Raw genomic sequence first — 23,198 nt, 5'->3', positions numbered from 1 at the left:
CAGCATCAGATTCCACAGGTTAAGGGCTCAGTTCCACAGACTGAGCAAACGCCCTTCCTTCAGAGGCCAATCACAAGCCCAGGTTACCACCTGTACTTCTGACTGACTGGCTATAGACTGGAGGTTCCCGTGACCCCTTCATCAGATTAGATTAATTTGCTAGAGAGGCTCACAGAACTCACAGAAACATTTTACTTACTAGATTACCGGTTTATTATAAAAGGAGGTAGCTTAAGAACAGCCAGATAGAAGAGATGCATGGGGCAAGGTTTGAGGAAAGGTCACAGAAATTCCATGCCCTCTCAGAGTGCACCACTCTCCCCAAATTTCTCTGTGTTCACCAACCCAGAATCTCTCTGAACCCCATCCTTTTGGGTTTTTATGGAGGCTGCATCACATAGGCGCGACTAATCATTGGCCATTGGCAACAGGTTCAACCTCCAGCCCCTCTGTCCTACTCGGAGGTAGGGGGAGGGGCAGGACTGAAAGTTCCAACCCTCTAATCACCTGTAGCTCCTCTGGTGACCAGCCCCCATCCGTAGGTACTTTCCCAAAGTTGCCTCATTAACGTAACAAAAGACACCTTTGCTGATCTCTGAAGAAATTCCAAGGGTTTTAGGAGTTCTATGCCAGAAATGGGATGAAGACCAAATATGTTTCTTGTTGTAAATCACAGTATCACAATTCTATTCTCTCTACTTCAGCATGTTTGAAATTTTTCATAATAAAAATTTTTTATAAAATGCATACGCCAACACCTGACAACTTCATTATACCTGCCAATTTTTTCCCAAGGACTTACATATTTTAATACGATATTTATTACAAATTAACCTCATTTTATTTATCCTTTATAATACAGGTAGGGCATTAAATTGATTTTTTTTAATGATGTACGTAGGCAGATTGCACTATATATGTGTTTCATTTGCAGACGGTTAAAAATATTTATTATAAAATGGGAATATTGAGTCCAATAAGGGTGACAGCTGCTAATCTAAGACAGTCTGTGGAGAAAGGAAGGCTATGGAGAAGAGCAAGCCTTGGCAGCTGAATGGGCAGCTTCAGTGGTAACCAAAGCAGATACCTCACCAGACCTGCCAGGATTTCTACTTTCCTAAAAAAGAGGCTTAACAATTCAAAGTATCTTGAGTTCTCCCAGGACATTTTCTTGTTCACCATTTGGGATTTCCTAACTATTCAAGATGGGAAAATCATTCTGAAGACAAACTGATTCTTCTCCAAAGAGCAGCAGGCTAGTTATTAACACTCCAGAAACTTGTCAGAGAGCTTCATTTTCAATAGACGACTACCCAGCCCCAGACAAGAAACAGCTGAGAACTGTTTGGGACAGATAGTCAAAGGCAGTGCCTGCACTTTGGAATCATCAAGGGAACTTAAAAAAATACTTATATCTGGGTCTCACCCTTCTGACTTAATTGATCAAGAGTAATTAGGCATTGGAAAATTTAAGTTACTCAGGTGATTCTAACGTGCGACCAAGACTGAGAACCATTGCTAGAAGACTGAAGCAGTGGTTCTCAAAATTTAGAGGGAATCCAAATCACCTGGAGGGGGTATTTTTGAACAAGTTCCCAGGTGATACTGAGGCTGCTGGTTTGGAGACCACATTTTGAGAACATAAAGCACTCTGCTGCACACCCTAAGGACAATGGCTGTCTCAGGGAAAAGCACTTGTGCAGTTGAGTGCTGAACTTGACACTTTTTTATAGAACACCATTTTTATTTGAAAGAACGCTGACAAAAGTTGTACAGACTTGGGTATTTGGGAGACATTTTCTCAAAAAGTATGCCAGTCACTTCAAGGAAAATAAGTGATGCTATTTGATGCCAATGACAAAATTCGAACTTGCAAGTGGAAACTAGAAATTTGGAAAACTTGCATCCACCATCATGCACTTGACTACATACCAGTACTTGAAAGATTTCTGTGGTAAGGTTGGTAGTGAGATTAGTGAATGTGATTTTTTTTGATATTATATAATGAAATGTGTCAATATTTGGAAAATCTGCATAACTCAGTGAACCAGTATTTTCCAAACGAATGGTGCATAATGTTCCCAAATCATGTATGGGTGACAGAGTCATTCAAAGAACAAGTTAGACCAACTGATTTTAATGTCACAGAATATGATATAGTTTTAGATTCCACATTGCAACTAACCTTTAAAAACTAGTACCTGTGGAGGTCTGGTATAGTACAAAGAATATCCACAGTTATCTGAAAAGGCCACTAAAATAGGGCCCCTTTTCCAACTACATTTCTGTGTGGGGCCAGATTTTCTTCATATACTTAACCCTCTGGGGGCAGAAAACGTTTCCCTTTGTCCATTCTACGTTCTTTGGCTGGCCTAATATTAAACTGACATAAGACTGATTAGCAGGAGAAAACTTTAATTTTGTACGTACGGGAGCCCACATAGACCTGAGAGACTCTTCAGCTGTCAGGTAATTAATGCTTATATACCATCCTGAGCTAAGGAGAAGAGGATAGGGGTGTGAGGTCTCAAAGGGAAGGAAGATAATTCACAGGAAGACAAGAAGAGCAGATCTATGGTGAATAAATGTTTGCCATGCCATGCAGATAAGTCTTTAGGATATAAAAAGTTATTTTTGGTAACAGTGCTCTTCTTGGTACAAGTTCCCTATCGGAATGGTTTTAGGCAGTTCAAGGGGAGGTAAAAAGCTCTTCCTGAGTCCACTGGGCCTCGACTGTCTTCAGCTCTTAATAATTCACATGCTTGCCCTGTACCCCCAAAAACCAAAAGCAGACTATCACAACAGACTGAATGCAGAATCAGATATGAGAAACCAGTTGTCTTCTATTAAACCAGACATTAAAGAGATTTGAAAAAAATTTGTGAAATATCACTCTTCTCACTTTTTTTTGTTTTGGCAAATGTTTAATCTTCATAAAGTTTCCTTTAGGTTACATGCAGTAACTTACTGTTATTTTAAAGTAAATTAATAGGGAATTCCCAGGTGGTCCAATGGTTAGGACTCTGTGCTCTTGCTGCCAGGACCCGGGGTTCAATCCCTGGTCAGGGAACTAAAATCTCACAAGCTGCATGGTGTGGCCAGAAATAAATTAATTAATAAATATTTTTGTAAATTCTGTTTTAATTTCTAATAATGTAAATATTGCCAGATATAGGCCATATAAACATAAGCTCATTGAAGTCCTCAATAACTTTTAAAAGCATAAGGGAGTCCTAAGACCAAAAAATGGAAATGCTGTTCTAGAGTTACAGGAGTATTCTATTTCTTGAAATTGCAGCTACATAGATATTTGTTTTACAGTTATTTCTTAAAATATGTATACAAATTTTATGTACTTTTGTGAATGTTGTATTTCGCAATTTTTTTTTTTTTAGTTGCAAGTAAGGAATTTGCCTCTTAGTTTACTAGAAAAAGCAGGGTTTTGGAAGTAAAAGATTTATGATTCAAGTTCTCTATCTGTGTTAACCTGTTGTATGGTTTGGGGACCAAGAAGAAAAAATAGAATGCTGTAACACCACCTTCTGTAAAGCATGAAAGTGCTTTATGAACTATAAAGTGGTATGCAAATATTGGCTACTATTATTATTGCAGAGTATCAACATATATATCAGTTTAAAAGTTTCTCTCTTCTAATCAACCTGCCTGTGGCCTTGAAGCAGACTTTTGAGAATTCCTTAAACCATCATGTTTTCCATTTTTATTTGACTTCCAAACTACTTGGAGTTAAATTTTTTGCACAGTGTTAACAACGCTATTGTATGTTTGTTACGGATTACTTCTCCTCCAAATAGTATTTAATCTTCTTGATTTACCTTTTTAAAACTGCCTAACTTATATGTATCTTAATATTGTTGAAGACCTCAAATACTTTATGGAAAAAAGAGGAAGAGAGTAAATCTTATATAAATTATAAAGGATACTGACAGTATGAGAGAGGAGACGGCCCTCACATGTCCTGTTTCCAAAGGTTGTGAGGCAACATTTGTGGCAGTCTCGTTTCCCTCTTTCTGTAGCACATCACCCTCACATAAATAAATAAAGCACAGGACTTTCATTTCCAGGCAGTTGTCATAGCAACTTTTGACTATCCACAGCAGAAGGAATTCTCATATCTTAAGCCCTGATTCCAGCAGAGCTAAGACACAAAGACTAAAAGGAACATTAAAGAATGATTGCAAGATGTAATGAAACTGGATATCTGTTATTCAGAACTTTTCCACTAAATGTATGTACTTTTTCCCCCCTGACATATATTCCCCCTTATAGGTTTCAGAACTCAACAGCAGTAAATGGAATAGCTACCATTTATCACTCATTACATGCCAGATACATAGAACATTACATACGTTGCTTTTTTTTAAAAATACTTCCAACAACACTATAAGTGTGGTACTATTTTTGTCCACATTTTACTTTATGAGGAAATTGAGTTAGATAGATAGATGAAGTAACTTACTCAAAGCCACACAAGTAAGTGTTCAGCCTTTCAGCCTTCAACAGGGTTGACCACTTCTTAAAACATTCTCAAGTTTTCTGGATTTCCTCCTGCTTTACTGACCAGACACTTTGCTAGCTCCTTTGTTTCTGCCTGATCTTTAAATGTTGGCTTGCCCACGACTTGGACCTGAGCACTCTTCTCTACCCAGATGATCTCTTCTAGTCCTGTAGCTTTAAATGCCTTGTATGTGTTGATAATTCCCAAACGTGTATCTCCCACCCCAGATATCAACATGCACTTCAGACTCATGTATGCAACTGCCTGTTTGACACAGGTTTCTAATAGGTATTTCAAAGAAAATAAATCTTAAACAGCTCCCGTCCTTCAGTCTTCCCTGCCTCAGCAAATGACAACATTGTCTATCCCAGACGCTCAAGCCAAAATCCCCGAGTCATCCTTGATTTCTGCCCTTTCCTCACACCCCACTGCTAATGTATAAACAAGTTATGTCAGATTTATACCCCAAATCTATCTTAAATCCACCTCTTTTCATCTCCATTGCCATCACTCTTGCCAGCTTTAAAGCCTTCAATGGCTTCCCATTGCTCTTGGAATATGATTTGAGCTCCTGACTATAGCCTAGAAGACCCTGCATGGTCTAGCCCCTCCTTCCTGCCCCAGTCTCCTATAGCTGTCCCCCACCATCACTCTTCTTTACTCACAATATCGTCCTTTCCTTCCCTCAAACACATCAAGTTCTTTTTGCCTCTGGGATTTTGTAGTATAAACAATATGAACTGTCTCAAACTTCTCTCAGCTCATCTTCCTAGCTGGCTCTTTTTCATCCTTCACGTTTTAGCTCAAATATCTTCTTTGGGATTACCTTATCTAAAATTGGCTTCCTGTCAGAGTTTTCAACCACCCACATCATTTTTATTAATAGCACTTACCAGTATCAGAAATCTTTACTATCTTCGCCCCTCTCATTTATGTAAGCTCCATGGGGTCCGGGACGCCTACTGTCTTTTTCACTTCTACATTCTCAAAGCTTAGGAGCATATAGGACGTGCTCAGTAAACACTCACTGATGGAGGAAAGGAAGGAAAAACAAAATTCAATGCCAGGTTCCCATCCCAGGATTGTTTTACTCTAAAACTGCTTTTAACTACCTCTCTATTTTTATTTATTCATTTATTATTTTTATTTCCTTTTTTAAACTGAGATATAATTGACATACAATATCATGTTACTTTGAGGTGTATATCATAGTGATTTGATATTTATATGCATTTCAAAATAGTCACCATGATAAGTCTAGTTACCAACTGTCACCATACAAAGTTGTTACAATATTATTGACTATATTCTCTATGCTGTACATTACATCCCCATGACTTATTTATTTTATACTTGCAAGTCTGTACCTCTTAATCCCTTCACCTATTTTGCCCTCCACCCCAAGCTCTGTTCTCTATATCTGAGTCTGTGCCTGTTTCGTTTTTGCATTTATTCTGTTTTCTAGATTCCACAAATAAATGAAATCATATAGTAATTGCCTTTGTCTGACTTATTTCACTTAGCATAATATCCTCTAAGTCAATTCATGTTGTTGTAAATGGCAAGATTTCTTTCTTTTTCATGGCTAATATTCCTCTAGATAGATAGATAGATAGACAGATAGATAGATAGATAGATAGATATAGATAGATATGTATCTCACATCTTCTTTATCCATTCGTCTATTGATGGAAACTTAGGTTGCTTCCATATCTTAGCTATTGTAAATAGAGCTGCAATGAACATAGCGATGCCTGTATCTATTCAACTTAGTGTTTTCGTTTTCTTCAGATAAATACCCAAAAGTGGAATTGCTGGATCATATGGTAATGCTAATTTTAATTTTTTGAGGAACTTCCAAAATATTTTCCATAGTGGCCATACCAATTTATATTCCCATCAACAGTGCATGACGGTTCCCTTTTCTCCACATCCTTAACAACAGTTATTTGTGGTCATTTTGATATTTGCCATTCTGACATGTGTGAGGTGATATCTTATTGTGAGTTCTATTTCCCTGATAATTAGTGATGTTGAGCATCTTTTCATGTGTCTGTTGGCCATTTGTATGTCTTTTTTGGAAAAATGTCTTTTCAGGTCCTCTGCCAATTTTTTATTCAAGTTGTTTGTCTTCTTGATATTAAGTTGTATAAGTTCTTTATATATTTTGGATATTAACCCCTTATCAGATATATAATTTACTAACATCTCCCATCCAGTAGGCTGCCTTTTCGTTTTATTGATAATTTCCTTCACTGTGCAAAAAGCTTTTTAGTTTGATGTATTTAGTCCCATTTGTTTAGTTTTGCTTTTGTTTCCCTTGCCTGAGGAGACAGGCCCAAAAATATATCACTAAGACTGATGCTAAAGAGTGTACTGCCCATGTTTTCTTCTAGGAGTTTTATGGTTTCAGTCTTACATTCAAGTCTTTAACCCTTTTTTTTTTTTTTTTTTTTTTTTTTGCAGTACGTGGACCTCTCACTGTTGTGGCCTCTCCCTTTGTGGAGCACAGACTCTGGACACGCAGGCTCAGCAGCCATGGCTCACAGGCCTAGCCGCTCCATGGCATGTGGGATCTTCCCAGACCGGGGCACAAACCCGTGTCCCCTGCATCGGGAAGCGGACTCTCAACCACTGTGCCACCAGGGAAGCCCTTTAATCCATTTTTAAATTTATTTTTGTATATGGTGTAAGACAGTGGTCCAGTTTCACGCATTTGCATGTGGCTGTCCAGTTTTCCCAACACCATTTATTAAAAAAACTCTCATTTTTCCACTGTATATTCTTGCCTCCTTTGTAATAGATTAATTGACCCTATATGCGTGGGTTAATTTCTGAGGTCTTTATTCTATTTCATTGATCTATGTGTCTGTTTTCATGCCAGTTCCAAACTGTTTTGATTACTGTAATTTTGAAGTATAGTCTGAAATCAAGGAGTGTAACACCTCCAGCTTTTTTCATTTTTCTCAAGATTGTTTTAGCTATTCAGGGTCTTTTGTAGTTCCATACAAATTTTAGGATTGTTTGTTCTACTTCTGTGAAAAATGCCATGGTATTTTGATAGGGATTGCAGTGAACTTTTAGACTGCTTTTAGATAGCTTGACAATATTAATTCTTTCAATCCACAAGTGTGATATATATTTCCATTTATTTGTGTCATATTCAATTTCCTTCACCAATGTCTTAGAGTTTTCAGAGTGCAGGTCTTTCACCTTCTTGGTTAAATTTATTCCTAAGTATTTTTTTTTGATGCAATTGTAAATGGGATTGTTTTCTCAATTTCTCTTTCTGATAGCTCACTATTAGTGTGTAGAAACACAATGGATTTCTGTATATTAATGTTGTATCCTACAACTTTGCTGAATTCATTTATTAGTTCTAACAGTTTTTTTGTGGAGTCTTTACATATATTACCATGTTATCTACAAATATTGACTGTTTTACTTCTTCCTTTCCAATCTGAATTCCTTTTACTTCTTTTTCTTGCTTAATTGCTGTGGCTAGGACTTCCAATACTATGTGGAATAAAAGTGGTCATAGTGGGCATCCTTGTCTTGTTCCTGATCTTAGAGGAAAAGCTTTCAGCTTTTCACTGTTGAGTATGATGTTAGCCGTGGGTATGTCATTTGTGGCTCTCATTATGTTGAGGTACATTCCCTCTATACCCTCTTTGTTGAGAATTTTTATCATAAATCGCTGTTGAATTTTGTCAAATGTATTCTCTGCATCTATTGAGATGATCATATGATTTTTATTCTTTGTTTTGTTAATGTAGGATATCATGTTGATTGATTTACAGATGTTGAACCATCCTTGCATCCCTGGAATAAATCCCACTTGATCATGGTGTATGATCCTTTTAATGAATTGTTGAATTCAGTTTGCTAATATTTCATTGAGGATTTTCCTTCCTATTTTAGCTTTTCAAGATGATTTCCAGTTATATTATTTTGCTCTAACTCAAGACTAATGCCTGGGGGCTTCCCTGGTGGCACAGTGGTTAAGAATCTGCCTGCCAAAAAAAAAAAAAAAAAAAAAAAAAAGAATCTGCCTGCCAATGCAGGGGACACGGGTTTGAGCCCTGGTCCGGGAAGATCCCACATGCCACAGAGCAACTAAGCCCATGCGCCACAGCTACTGAGCTCGTGCTCTAGAGCCCATGAGCCACAACTACTGAGCCCATGCACCACAACTACTGAAACCCACATGCCTAGAGCCCGTGCTCCGTAACAAGAGAAGCCACCGCAATGAGACGCCCATGCACCACAACAAAGCGTAGAAAGCCTGCGTGCAGCAACGAGGACCCAACGCAACCCAACAATAAATAGATAGATAGATAAATAAATAAATAAATAGATAGATTGATAAATAAATAATGCCTGAATCCCCCAAGACCCTAAGTTTGAGATGAGAGTGAAAGAAGATGGGCTGTGACAGAATGGAATTGGAAGAGCTCCCAAACAACTGCAAACCTACCTTATCCTACTATAAATTCTTTTAGCTTTGTGGGGGAGGAAAAAAAGATAGAGGACACTATGGCACAGTTTTTAATCCCTCAGAAATGAGGGTTGAATTCCTTGAAACAAGAAAACATAGTCCGCATCACATCCTTCCCCACCAAATTCCCAAGGTGTTTAGGAAGTTGTTTATAAGCAAAGAACATTATTCCAAAATGTTAACTTTGGGGATAGAATTGACAATTATACCAGATTACTGCCTCTCATTTTCATTCATTTATTATTGACACCAAAATTATATCTAAATAACCCTTGAGGAAGAAAGACAGAAGGAAGGCACAGGATATCAAAACCTGAAGCATTAGGAGGCTAAGGACAGCCTGAGGAAATTACTGGATGTAGGGGAGGAAAAGTATCCTTTTCCTCTACGCTACCAAGTTCTAGGCTGGGGACTCTGTAACAAAAGACAAGTTAACAAGAGAAAAGCATACAAATTCAGTTAATATAAGTTTTACACAGCATGGGAGGCTTCATAAGGAAGTGAAGACCTGACCTAGTGGTTAAACCTGAGTATTTTTATGGTAGGTTTGATGAAGTGTGGAAAGTCATGAAAAAATGTGATAGGACAAAGTGTGTCTGCAAAGCATAGTAAACTGGTGGTGACTTAGCAAGACCTGTTCATTCAGATTCTTCTCTGTGTCCTTTGTCTTCAGAGATAAGGATGCTCTTTTTCTCCAAGTTTAGGGAGGGCACCTCTCATATGAGGGGTTTATGACCTGCTTCAGTGGAAGGTCAGAAAATTCTTCCTGCACAGGCCATTTCTCAAATTCCTTCAACTTACAATAGTCAACATGCTAAGGCACCATATTTTATGTTAGGGTGTCCTCAACCGTGTCATGGATGTTTCTCACAGCTGATCCCCCTGCACTAACTCAAAATTGGTTGTAAAGTCCAGCAAGTTCCTAGGGAAAGGAATAGGGAAAATGATTCAAGGATATTCTTCCACGCAGAATATAATTTTAATTTATACAAGTTTCCAAAAAATCTAAATCTCAAATATCTCACTCTACTTCTGGCATCAAAAAGGAGCATGCCAAGGCCTGAGAGAGATAAATTATTATAATTTGCATGTTAGCTGGCTTTCAATAACCTTGGCTCCTGAGCCTTTTAAATGTCAAGGGTTTTAGCATTAAAACACTTAGCTTTCAACACTTTAGAAGCTCTCAGTGCTAATGTTTTTGTTTTGTATTTTAACTAACAGTTCTCTGGCTGAAGTCGTTCATCTTCAAAACACTTAAATTCCTAATACATAAAAAACTTGCAGGCAGTTTGAAGAGTTTGGGCCATAGTGATAGACTGAAAATGAAATTTGCTCTTGACCTTGATATTGACTTTGCTGTGACTGTACAAAAATCATTTATCTTCCTGAAGTTTCAGTTTTTTAATTATTAAACATTAAAAACTATAGGGACGTTATTTTGAGATCATTGGAGAAAATGGACGAGTCTAGGTTATTTGTAGGTATACTCATATCTAATCCAATTATGTAAATGCTATTTTAAAATATCTTTCTAATTCTGTACTATATAAGTTTCATACAATGAAAACAAAATTTAATTTGATAGTTTGTCAAAATCTAATATCTCCAGTTTCCTTTCAATTAGGGTGAAAGAGCCATGCTAAAATTGAAATAATAGAACCTCCAGACTTAATTTTGTCTTTTCTTGTGCTGCACAGAACCATACCTCTTTACTCTGTCTGAAAAGTTTTCATTAGTCAAGGCTCCACTCTCACACCCCTGACCTTGGATCTACAAACACCACAATTTTATATGAAAAGACATTTTATGTAAGAAAAAATACAAACATCAAAAAACATGAAAATTCTTGTAAACAAAGAATGCAAACTAAAATTAGATAATTTTTTCACCTAGCCATCTGGCAAATATTAAAATTAAAATTGGAAAATATTAAAACATAGTTTTCATTATGGGCTAAGGTGTAAGGAAACAGGATTTTCGTAGAATGCTAGTGGGTGTATATATTGTTAAGTCCTTTTTGAGGAGCAATTTGGTAATACCTATCACAAGTTTCTAATTGTACTTCGATCAGCATGGTAGTAGACAAAGATACAAAAATAAATATCAAGTGTCAGTGGGAATGTAAAGTCATTGGAACACTTTTACACTGCTGGTGGGAATGTAAGCTGGCACGTCCACTTCTGAAAACAGTTTGATGTTATCTGATGAGGTTGAAGATGTGCATATCTCATGACCCAGCAGTTCCACTCCTGGGCATGTAGTCAAGAAAAACTCTTGTTCATATCCACACTGTTTGTAAGACCAAGAAAACAGAAACAATCCCCACTGTCAACCAACAGTGCAATAAATAAATAAACACAGCAGTGAAAATGGATGCTCTCAAGAACACTGTTGTGAGAAAATAGTAAGTCACAGAATAATGTATACAGGATGATTCCATTTGTATAAAACTCAAAAACATGCAAAAACTAATTCCTATGTAGTTTAGAGAAACAAATATATGTGGTAAAACTAAAAACAAGGTAATGATGAGCATAAATTCAGGATAGGGGTTACCTCTGAGGGAGAGGAAGGAGCACAAGTTGGAGAGAGGCACACAAGAGACTCTAAAGGTAACAAAAATATTGAGTTTTTTCCCTTAAACTTGATGATGAGTTATGGGTGTTTGGTGAGAAATATGCTTCTTTTTACTTCATAAATATTTTTTTATCTAGTCAATGGTTAATAAAAACAATTTAAAAATTTAAACTAATTGTTAGTTAACATGAATACAATGATTTTGTTGATATAAAACTTATTAGGTATATAAACTGCATAAAAGGTGTCTGCAAGGGCATACTCTAATGTTATAATCACCATTATCACCTAGTGATTGAATTTGGGCTAATTTTGCTCTCTTTGTTTTACTTTACTATGTTGTTTGTTTTGTTTTATAAAGGACATGCATTCTTTTTTTTTTTTCTTCCTTTTTTGCGGTATGCGGGCCTCTCACTGTTGTGGCCTCTCCCGTTGCGGAGCACAGGCTCCGGACACACAGGCTCAGCAGCCATGGCTCACGGGCCCAGCTGCTCCGCGGCATGTGGGATCCTCCCGGACCAGGGCACAAACCCGTGTCCCCTGCATCAGCAGGCGGACTCTCAACCACTGTGCCACCAGGGAAGGCCCATTCATTTTTATAAAGACAAAAAAGCTACTTTTTCAAAAAAGATACAACTATTAGGGTGTTCATCACAGTATTATGTATCAATATATTATATACTGAGAAGTAAAGAATTAACGTTATCCAAAGATAGGTCTGGTCTTTGCTCTCAGCTTCTGTGAGGTAACCTCTAAGCCCTTGGAATGTCCTGCCTGGTAAGAGTGCCTTTGCTTATCTGGGGCCTTTGGGCTACACCAGATTGTCAGTGCTAACAATGAATTGACGGTTGGGGCCTTGAGCCACGTTGTATCAGCTTAAACCCTATAGGAGCTGGAGGCTAAGGTCAGCCATGTAGGTAGTAGACCATATCTCTGTGACCAAGCCCCAGTAAAAACTCTGGACATCAAGGCTCAAGTGAGCTTCCCTGGTGGGCAATGCTTATGGAGTATTGTCATGTACATTGTTTCTGAGAGGAGCTAGGGCTGCCCATGACTCCACTGGGAGAAGACAACTGGAAGCTTACTGCTTGGAACTCTCATGGACTCTGCCCCATGTGCCTCTTTCCATGGTTGATTTTAATCTGCACCCTTCCACTCTAACAAACTATAAGCATGAGGGTAACAGCTTTCACCTAGTTCTGTCAGTCCTTCCAGCAAATTATTGAACCAGAGAGTGGTCTTGGGGACCTCCAAACTTTCAGTTGGTATCAGAAGTGGCATTGGTCTTGAGGAGGCCCAAAATTTACACATATATGTTATCAATTATAAGCAAAACAAACAAACAAACCCTGGAAGCCACCTAAATGTCTACCAACAGAAAATTAGTTAAATAAATTTTGGTATATTCATATCTTAGGACACTATTGTCATTAAAATCCTATAAAAGAGTGTTAAAATGGTATATTAAGAAAACAAGCACTAAGACAATCATATTTCTTTTTTAGTAAAATGTGTGTGTGTGTTTGTGTGTATAATTCTGTGAGGGATGAATCAGACAGAGATTCTGCCTTAAATAGAGTCCAATAACAGAGATTTTTTAATAAGTGCACACATATTCACCCAAAATCCTCTCCTGAGTTCCCTGTGTCTGTGAATAGCACTCCCTTCTTTAGTTAACTTCTCTCCCTCTTACACCAACCATGTGGTTCCAGCTACATTACCAAGTTCTTAATGGTCCCATCCTCCTGCTCTTAGCCCATTAGTCTAGAGTGGACCCCTAATCTAGGTTGGGCCTGTCATGGTACGCTACCCCACTGACCACAGTTGACTGGTTGGGGAATGAGTCAGCGAGAGCTCTACCACAGAACTTATAAAAAACAGTTGTAAAAAACTGAAGATAGGAAAAACCAGTTGTCCCTACATTGGAAATTTAGGAACTGCCAGTGGCAGTAAAGTTAGGAAAACAAACTGACAGAGAAAGTACAGCCAATTCTCAAAAAGACATATAGTAAAGAGAATTTTAGAGTCATGGTCATGTTTAAGACTAGATCCAGTTTTCCTAAGACCGAAATGCATTCCCTTCCCTTTTGCCCGTTGGTTATACAAGCCTTCAATTATCTGATCTTTCCCATTATCTTTCCAATCAGTTTCCCTATTGCTTAGGCTTCTTGAGATGGAGTTATGTGCATTTAAGGGTATTAATTAATAAAAAATTGGCCAACTCAGAAACATGAAATATCTTTGACTTCTTTCTCTTATTTCCCACATATAAGCAATCACTAAGTTTTGTTTATATTCCCACATAGTACCTCTACTATCTGGTCACTTCAGCCACTTCTCTCAATCTTCACTGCCATTGCCTTAGGTCAGGTCACCATCCCTCCTGCTCCCCTTCTCCCACTTTTTATTACAACAGCCTCCTAACTATCTCCTTATTCATTAATTCACTTATTCAGTAAATACGTATTGAGTGCCTAGTATATACCAAGCACTGTTTTAGGCGCTGAAGAGATAAGTAGTAAACAAAACAAAGCCCCTGTCTTCATGAGGGCTCTATACTCCTCATGTAGAGGATACAGTTAATTGATGAACAAATGTATAGTATAATATCTAATGGTGATAAGTGCTATGAAGAATCTATGCCCCAATATTGTAGTAATGGTCCCCAGTAATGTCTCCCAGTATCCACACCCTTGAGTATTTTCCTCCCACAATGACTCTGGCTCAACTATATGACATGTTTTAGCCAACATGACATCAGCAAATGAGGTGCAAACAAGATACTGAAAAGTACTTGTGTAGTGGACTTGCTTTCTCTGGCTTCTGAGAATTCTTCTGCTACCATATGAACAAGTATTATCCCAGCCATTTCAACTATTCCAGCTAAGATCCTATACATGTGAGTGAGGCCATTGAGACCATCTGGCCACAGCCAAACCAGCCCCAACCAGAAGAACTGCCCAACCAACCCACAGAATGTCAAAAAATAATAATGTTTGTTGTTTTAAGACACTAGGTTCGGGTATGGTTTGTTACACAGCAAAAGCTAACTAATAGAGCATTATAATGGAGCAGAGTGATGGGGAGCTGCTACTTAAATGGGGTAATCAGAGAAGTCCTCCTTGAAGAGATGACATTTGAACAGAGGACTGAATGAAAAGAGGAACTGAACCATCTGGCTATCTGAGGGAACAGCATTTCAGGTGGAGAGAACAGCATTCCAGGCAGAGGGAATAGCATGTGAGTAGCTTTGAGGCAGGAGCAATGCTTGGCATATTAGAAATAGTAGGTTTGTCAATTGAGTTTAGTGTCCAAGGGAAAAGAGCAATAAGAAATTAGAGGTGGTTGTGGGGCAGTCATATCTTGCTATTGCAAACAATGCTGAAGTTAATACATTTTTATAGATGTTTTACATAAGCGACATTATAGCTATAAGGTAAGTTCACATAATTAAATGGCTGTGTCAAAAGGTTTGTGCTTTGGTATTTTTCACAAGTGTTGCTAGATTGCCTTCCATTAAGGTTGTAACAAGTTACTATGCCACCAGCAATATGTTACTTGCAATTATCAGAGTATTATCTAACGCATTGGTCTTTGCCAATCTGATAGGTGGAAAAATGGTTTTAATTTGCATGTTTCTTATGAATGAGGCTGAGCAATTATTTTACACACTTCAGAGCCATTTGTGGTTTTTTTCAATGAATTGCCTATTTATCTTATTTACCCATTTTCCTACTGGATTGTCAACCTTTTTCTAGCCCTTCACATACTGGGAAAACGAGGCTGTGTCTGTGATGGAGTCACATTTTGAAAGAAATCTGGCTGCTGTAAGGGATAGACTGATGGGGCAGGCATGGCAGCTGGCAGACCTGTTAGGAGGTTACCCTAATGATCCAGGTAAAAGAAGATGGTGGCCAGGGTTAGAAATGTAGAGGTAGAGGTGGTGAGAAGTGGTCAGACTCAGGAGAATATTGTAATAATATCTAATGTTTATTGAAGGTTTACTTTGTATTAGGCACTGTGATAATGACCCTATAAGCATTTTCTCATTCTACTTTTCCAATAATTCTATGAGGGAGGTGCAATTTTCTTCCACTTACAGAAGCAGGTTAAGTGGGTTTGACTCCAAAGCCAAGTTCTTACCCACGATGCCATATTCTCCATAGCCTCCTACAGCCTGTAGTCCTGCAATCCATTCTCTCTGAGTCAAAGTGATCTTTCTGAAACGCAAGTGTGTTCTTGTCGCTCTCTTGCTTAAACACCCTAAGGTGGCTCCCCAAGCCTTAGGCATCCAGCATCTGCAGAGCTTTCAAGATTTAGCCCCAGTTAACTGTTGCTACGCCTCCCCACCGGGGCTCCTCCATCCCCTTACACAGAACTGCTCACAGTTTGGAGCCCAGGACACTGCGCTCCACCGTCAGACCCAGGCTGTGGCCTCCTCCATCAACAACATCCTTCCCAATCCCCAGACTTTCCCAGACTAAGTCGCACTGGCCCTTCAGTCTCAGCTTAGACATTGGCTCCTCTGGGAAACTGTGCAGGAAATACACTTCCTCAAAAAAAAATCCTGGGTTAGGTGGCCCTTGTATGTTTTACCAAAGGATCCTGTAGTCTCCCCTTCACTAGTATCCATAACTACTGTCCATAACTAGTGTCCATAATTTCCCCACAATTCCTCCCAACTGGACTATAAACAGAATGGAGACAGAAGCAATATTTACTTTTTTCTTAAATATTTCTATACAATGATTTTAAAAGGTAAAAAGACTTAGGTTTAGGTAAAACGATTTACATTGCTTACACATCAGAGTATAAAACGGTATTCCCTCACTATCTACGAGAGAATGATTCCAGGACACTCCCACCCCACCCCCGCCACTGCCCTGCCCTGCGTTACCAAAGTCTGAGGATGCTCAAGTCCCTTACCTAAAATGGCATAATATTTGCATATAACCTACACACATTTTCCTGCATACTTTACATCAACTCTAGATTGCTTATAATACCTAAATACAACGTACATGCTATGTACATGGTTGCCAGTGTGTGCCAAATTCAAGTCTTGCTCTTTGGAAATTTATGGAATTTTAAATATTTTCAATTCATGATTAGTTGACTCTTCAGATGGTATGAAAGATTCACTGTACAGTGAAAAGTCTCTTTCCCCTCCCCATCATCCCCCATTGACTTTGTTTTCTTCCTTTACAAGTAGCTATTATAGTTTCTGTTTACCCACCTGAAAAATGTTTATGCGTGATCCAAGACTAAACATATATGTGTATGTGTGCGTGTGTGTATTCATTTCTCCTGCAAACATTCCACACAAATGGTAGCATACCATACACATTTTTTCTGCACCTTTTTTTTACTTAGAATATATTGGGGACCTTTCCGCATCAATACATAAGGAGCTTCCTCTTCTGTGTGTGTGTATGTATGTGTGGGGAAGGCATGAACTACATTTTGTTCACTGTTACATTCCTCACTGCCTCAGCACAGGGTCTGGCACATGCTAGAGTTTTATATGACTGTTTTATTGAATTGAATTAAATTACAATATAGGAAGTTGATAATAGTTAAGTGCTGAGGATATAAAAATGACTAATAAGCACACAAAAACATGCTCATCACCATTATTCAGCAGGGATACGCCTATTGAAAGCACAGTGAGATTTTACTACCCACCCACCAGAAAGGCTAAAATAAATAAAATGAAATATCTGGCAACAGCAGGTGTTGGCTAAGACATGTACAAATGGAGCTCTTCTACTGCTAGTGAGAATGTAAATAAACTGATACAGCCACTTTGGAAAACTGTTGATAATAACCACTAAAGCATAACTCATATGCATGAGTTATGACACAGCAACTCTATTCCTCCATATATGTCCATCAGAAATGCTACATATATTCACCAAAAGACACATACAAGTAAGTATGCAATAATGGCTTACCCTTGCCCAAACAAAGGTTTGCTTCTTGAGCAGCTCCTAGGAGGTAACCTCTAAGCCCTTGGAAGGTCTTGACTGGGGGCTTTAGGATATTCCAGATCATCTATGCCAGGGGTCCTCAACCCCCCTGGACCGCATATTCGTACTGGTCCGCGGCCTGTTAGGAACCGAACCACACAGCAGGAGGTGAGAGGCAAGCGAGCGAAGCTTCATCTGCTGCTCCCCATCGCTCACATTACCACCTGAACGATCCCCCCAACCCCCGTCCATGGAAAAATTGTCTTCCACGAAACTGGTCCCTGGTGCCAAAAAGGTTGGGGACCACTGATCTATGCTAGCAATGTGATTTATGGTCAGGGCCTCGGGCCACATGGTATCAGATTGACCTCTGGAGGACTTGGAGATTAATGACACTCACGTGGGCAGTCACCATATCTACATGACCCCCAATAAAGTCTCTGGACACCAAGGCTGGGGTGAGCTTCCCTGGTTGGCAATAATCCACACATACTGCCACACATCACTGCTGGGAGAAGCAAGTGCTGTCACTGGGAGAGGACAACAGAAGCTCACACCTGAAACTCTCCTGGACCCTGCCCTATGAACCTTTTCCCATTGATGATTTTAGTTTGTATTCTTTCACTATAATAAACCATAACTGAGTATAATAGCTTTCTTTCTGAGATCTGTGAGTCCTTCTAGTGAATTACTGAACCAGATGGTGGTCTTGGGTACCTTCCCAATGGCCATGAGAATATTCACAGAAGCATCACTCATAAAAGACAAAAACTGGAAACAACCCAAAAGAAAACAGTTAAATAAATTGTGGTATATTCATACAATGGAATGCTCTACAGCAAGAAAATAAACAAACTATAACTACAGGCGACAGTATGGATGAACCTCTCAAACATAATATTGAGCAAAAGAAGCCACATAAAGGAGTATAAGTGTATGATCTTATTTATAGAAGGTCCAAAAATTAATCTATGGTGAAAGAAGTCAGAATAAGGTTGCCTTTAGTATGGAGCAGAGAGAGAGAAAGCAAGCTCTCTAGTGTCTCTTCTTATAAAGGCACTAATCCCATTCAGGAGGACTCCATTCTCATGACCTAATCACTTCCCCAAGGCCCCACCTCCTAATACTGTCACATTGCAGGTTAGGATTTCAAAACATGCATTGGCAGAGGGGGAGCCACATTTACTCCACAGCACAGGGAGAGGGCACAGGGTTGTTCCTGGGGCACTGGTAATGCTCTGATTTCTGATTGGGATGGTGGTTACAAGGATGCATCCACTTTGTAAAAGTTCATCAAGCTTGACACAGGATTTGTGCGCTTTTCTGTAAGTATTATACCTCAACAAAAAGTTCACTCCCCTACACACCTATTATAATGCCAGTGAAAGAAAAAACGAAAGGGAGAGAGGGAGAGGGAGAGGGAAGGAGGGAAGAGAAGAAGGAAGCACACTGGCAAGGATGCAGAGTAACTAGAATTCATTGCTGGATGGGCATGCAAAACGGTACAGCCACTTTGGAGGACAGCTTGACAGTTTCTTACAAAGTTAAACATGCATGTACCATGTAACCCAGCAATTCCGCTCCAAAGTGTCACCCAAGAGGAAGGAAAACTTACAGTCACACAAAAACTTGTATACAGGGACTTCCCTGGTGGGGCAGTGGTTAAGAATCCGCCTGCCAGTGCAGGGGACACGGGTTCGAGCCCTGGTCCAGGAAGATCCCACGTGCCGTGGAGCAACTAAGCCCACGCGCCACAACTACTGAGCCTGCGCTCTAGAACACGCGAGCCACAACTACTGAAGCCCGCATGCCTAGAGCCAGTGCTCCACGACAAGAGAAGCCACCGCAATGAGGAGCATGTGCACCGCAACGAAGAGCAGCCCCCGCTCGCCACCAACTAGAGAAAGCCCACGCACAGCAAGGAAGACCCAATGCAGCCAAAAATGAATAAATAAATAAATAAATTAGGGCTCTCCTGGTGGCGCAGTGGTTGGGAGTCCGCCTGCCGATGCAGGGGACGTGGGTTCGTGCCCTGGTCCGGGAGGATCCCCCATGCCGCGGAGCGGCTAGGCCCGTGAGCCACGGCCGCTGAGCCTGCGCGTCCGGAGCCTGTGCTCCGCAACGGGAGAGGCCACAACAGGGAGAGGCCCACGTACCGCAAAAAAAAAATTAATTAATAATTAATTAAAAACAAAAAAACTTGTATACAAACGAGCAGCTTTACTCATTATCTTAAAAAAAACTGGAAGAACCCAAATGTTCTTCAACAGGTGAATGGATAAATGAACTGTGATGCATCCAATAAAGGGATACTATTGTTGTACTCAGCGCTGAAAAGCAGTGAACTGCTGATCCGTGCACCGACCTGGGTGAATTTCATGTAAGTGAAAGAAGTCAGACTCAAAAGGCAACACATGGTATGATTCAATTTATGTGACAGACCAGGTTGCCTAGGTTTTGTGGAAGGGGTTGACTGCAAAGGGGCACAAGGGAATTATTGGGGGTTGGATATGTTATATAACTTCATTATGGTCCTGGTGGTTATACCATTAAATGTGTTCGTCAAAACTCAGAAATGTACACTAAAAATTAGCGTGAGTTTTACCGTACAAAAAGTATACCTTGATAAGTCTGACTAAAAGATACATAAAAATGTTCAAAGCTTACTTTAAAATGATAACAATAGGTGCCACAAGAGATGTAAGGATGAAGCACAGAATATGGAAATTTTATTTCCAAGTGAGAATCAGGAAGGCTTCATGGAAATGCACATATTTAAGCTGGGCCTGCAATGTAAATAATATCTGGGCCATCACGATTTTGAAGAACTAATTTCCAACTTGAATTTATAGGAGAAAATATCAGAGAAGATCAGATTTATGCACCTTTGCCATCAGTACATCCCACAGCGACACAAACCAACTAGAATCTGAGAGTCACTCGGCCCAACCTGTCATCACACAACAGTCACACTGCTTCTGCTTAAGAAATGGTTCAGGGGCTTAAAAAAGAAGAGTCCTTGGGTCTTCCAGGGAGTTCCAAACTTCCTCCACAATGTTTATCCCTTCAGAGTAAGAAGAAATGACCCATTAATAACAAAAGCTAACACTCACACAGCACTTACTATGCACTAGACCCTGTTCATCATTTTATATATATATATATATAAAATATGTATAACATACTTAATATATATAAAGTATATGTATAAAATAAATATATAATATATAAACATTGACAAATATGCATATATATGTATACATGTATATATTTATACAATATAAATATGTGTATATTTATATACAGATATAATTTTATATATTTAATATATAATTTATTAATATGGTTAATACATTAAAAGTATATGTATAAAATAATAAATATGTAATATATAAATTTTTTAAAATTGAAATTTTTTTGTATCGATATATGCGTTTGTGTATATGTATATATTATGTATAATCAATCCTCACGACAACACTATGAGGTAGGTAATTTTACTACCAACCTCATTTTACAGATGGGAGACTGAAGAATGGTGTGGTTAAGGAACGCACTCAGGGTGTGACATTCATAAGCAGTGGAGCCAGAATTGGAACCTGAGCAGTCTGGCTCCAGAGCCCCTGTCCTGACCACCGAGTCCTCCACACACAAGCGCAGCTGGAGTTAGATCCCTTCCGAAGCCCTAGCTCTGCGCCTGGTGTGGAAGGAGACACTCGCTTCCTGGCTGCCCTTCCACAGTCCTAAGTGTAGAGGGCAAAGCCGCCAGGAGATGCTCCTTTCTCCGTGGAAATTCAGCTGCCCCCAGTGACCAGAGCTGTCTCTGCTAAGTGATAAGGAAGCCTGCATCACCAGCTGGAAGGGATTTAGCAGAGCGGCTCACAAGTGCTAACCAGAGTCAGACAGCCTTCCCTTACACCCTGCCTTCCCCCTTCAGTCACTCAGGGACTCGGAGCAAGGGATTTCTTAACCTCTCTGTGCTTAGGCTTCTTTTTCTGTCATGGAAGAAAACTAAGACTACCTGCCAAGTGAGATAATACAAGTGGAAACTTAGAACAGTGCCTGGCACGGTCAGTGCTTCCGAAATGCTATTATAATAAGTCGGCTGCTTGTGGAAAACATTTCCCCTGTGGTCCTGACATTGTGAAGGCCATCCTTCCCACCCCCCGGCTTTATTGAGATGCACTTGACATATAACATTGTGTAAGTGTAATGTGTAACAACCTGTTGATTTGACACCCTTACATATTGCAGAATGATTACCGCCACAGACTTAGATGACACCTCCATCCCATCATATAATTACCATTTCTTTTCTGTGGTAAGAACACTTAAGATCTACTCTTTCAGCAACTTTCAAGTATATAATACAGTATTAGTAGCTACAATCACCATGCTGTATGTTAGATCCCCAAAACAAGCTAATCGTGTAGCTGGAAGTTTGTACCCATTTACCAATATCTCCCCATTTCCCCCAGCACCCCCGGCCCCTGGTAACCACCAGTCTACTCCCTGTTGCTCTGAGTTTGGCTTTTTTTGGATTCCACATAAAAGGGCAGGAAGGCCTCCCTTGACCTGTTGGCTGCTGTCTACCTTGACCTGTTGGCCACTGTCTCTTTCTGCCTCTGACAAAGGTCTTTTTCTGTCCTGCTGTCAGTCTAGGGCGGCTTCTCCACTGCTTTAGCCCTGCCAGTGGTTTTCCCAATCACTTCCTCCGCCTGCACTTTTTCCTTTTTCTAGCAATCATCACGTTCTCCTTCACTTCAAAAATCCAGCATTAAAAAATCATTGGCTCCTTTCCTTTTCCCATCTCACACCGCTGTACTGTGTCCCTAAGGAACAGGAGTCTAGGCCCAACTGCAGGCTGGGATAGGGAACAGGAAAATGAATTCTTTTGTGGCAACATTTTCCTTGATGCTGTTTTCAGAAGGGGAAGCCTGCACTTTCTGCTCCCTGCAGCTTTGTGTCAGGGCTATGATTTCAGGCCTTTTTATTATTATTATTATTATTATTATTTTTTTGCGGTACGCAGGCCTCTCACTGTTGTGGCCTCTCCCATTGCGGAGCACAGGCTCCGGACGCGCAGGCTCAGCGGCCGTGGCTCACGGGCCCAGCCGCTCCGCGGCATGTGGGATCTTCCCGGACCGGGGCACGAACCCGTGTCCTCTGCATCGGCAGGCGGACTCTCAACCACTGTGCCACCAGGGAAGCCCGATTTCAGGTCTTTTTAGGACTGCAAATAGGTCTGACCCATCTGGCAAATCTCAGAGTCAACTTTCCTAGAGTACACCACTGCTTCGAACTGGAGTCACTGAAATTCAACTTCCCCCCTGACCTGGAGGAGAACAGACACCCCAGTGTTGTTTAAGTGTTCAAACCAAGATCCTGCTGCTGCTGCTGAGAAGGAGGTGAGCAGGAGGGGACGCGAGAGGAGATTCAGTTTTCCTGGATCATTTGCATATTGTGTAATGTACTAGAAGAATTAATTTGGAAGAACCCTTTGAACCTGAAAGAATGTCCCCAAAGTAAGTCTGGGTTTTTAAAGAAAATCTGTACTCCTCTTCCTCCCCATTTAAAATTTCACCTCTCTCTATGAGGCAGATACAATCCCTTAGCCATCCCTGTACCTTCTCCTTTC

At 39.8% G+C, this 23,198-nt stretch overlaps 1 protein-coding gene across 2 annotated transcripts in view; it reads right to left on the bottom strand.

Moving 5' to 3' along the window:
* The window catches only part of CEP83 (centrosomal protein 83), a 219,872-nt gene that overhangs the window by 136,980 nt on the left and 59,694 nt on the right, over positions 1-23,198 (bottom strand). The window contains exon 1 of one of the 2 annotated variants that reach the window (XR_012324252.1): positions 5,410-6,944. The exons of the other annotated variant lie outside the window; for it this stretch is intronic. The gene's annotated coding sequence lies outside the window, so the exon portion shown is untranslated. Of the gene's footprint in view, positions 1-5,409; positions 6,945-23,198 lie in introns of those variants that run through there. 2 annotated transcript variants of the gene reach the window in all.

The sequence above is a fragment of the Tursiops truncatus genome, chromosome 11 (assembly GCF_011762595.2).
Source record: "Tursiops truncatus isolate mTurTru1 chromosome 11, mTurTru1.mat.Y, whole genome shotgun sequence".
In the NCBI taxonomy this organism is placed as follows: domain Eukaryota; kingdom Metazoa; phylum Chordata; class Mammalia; order Artiodactyla; family Delphinidae; genus Tursiops; species Tursiops truncatus.
This window is presented reverse-complemented; position numbering and strand designations above follow the sequence as displayed.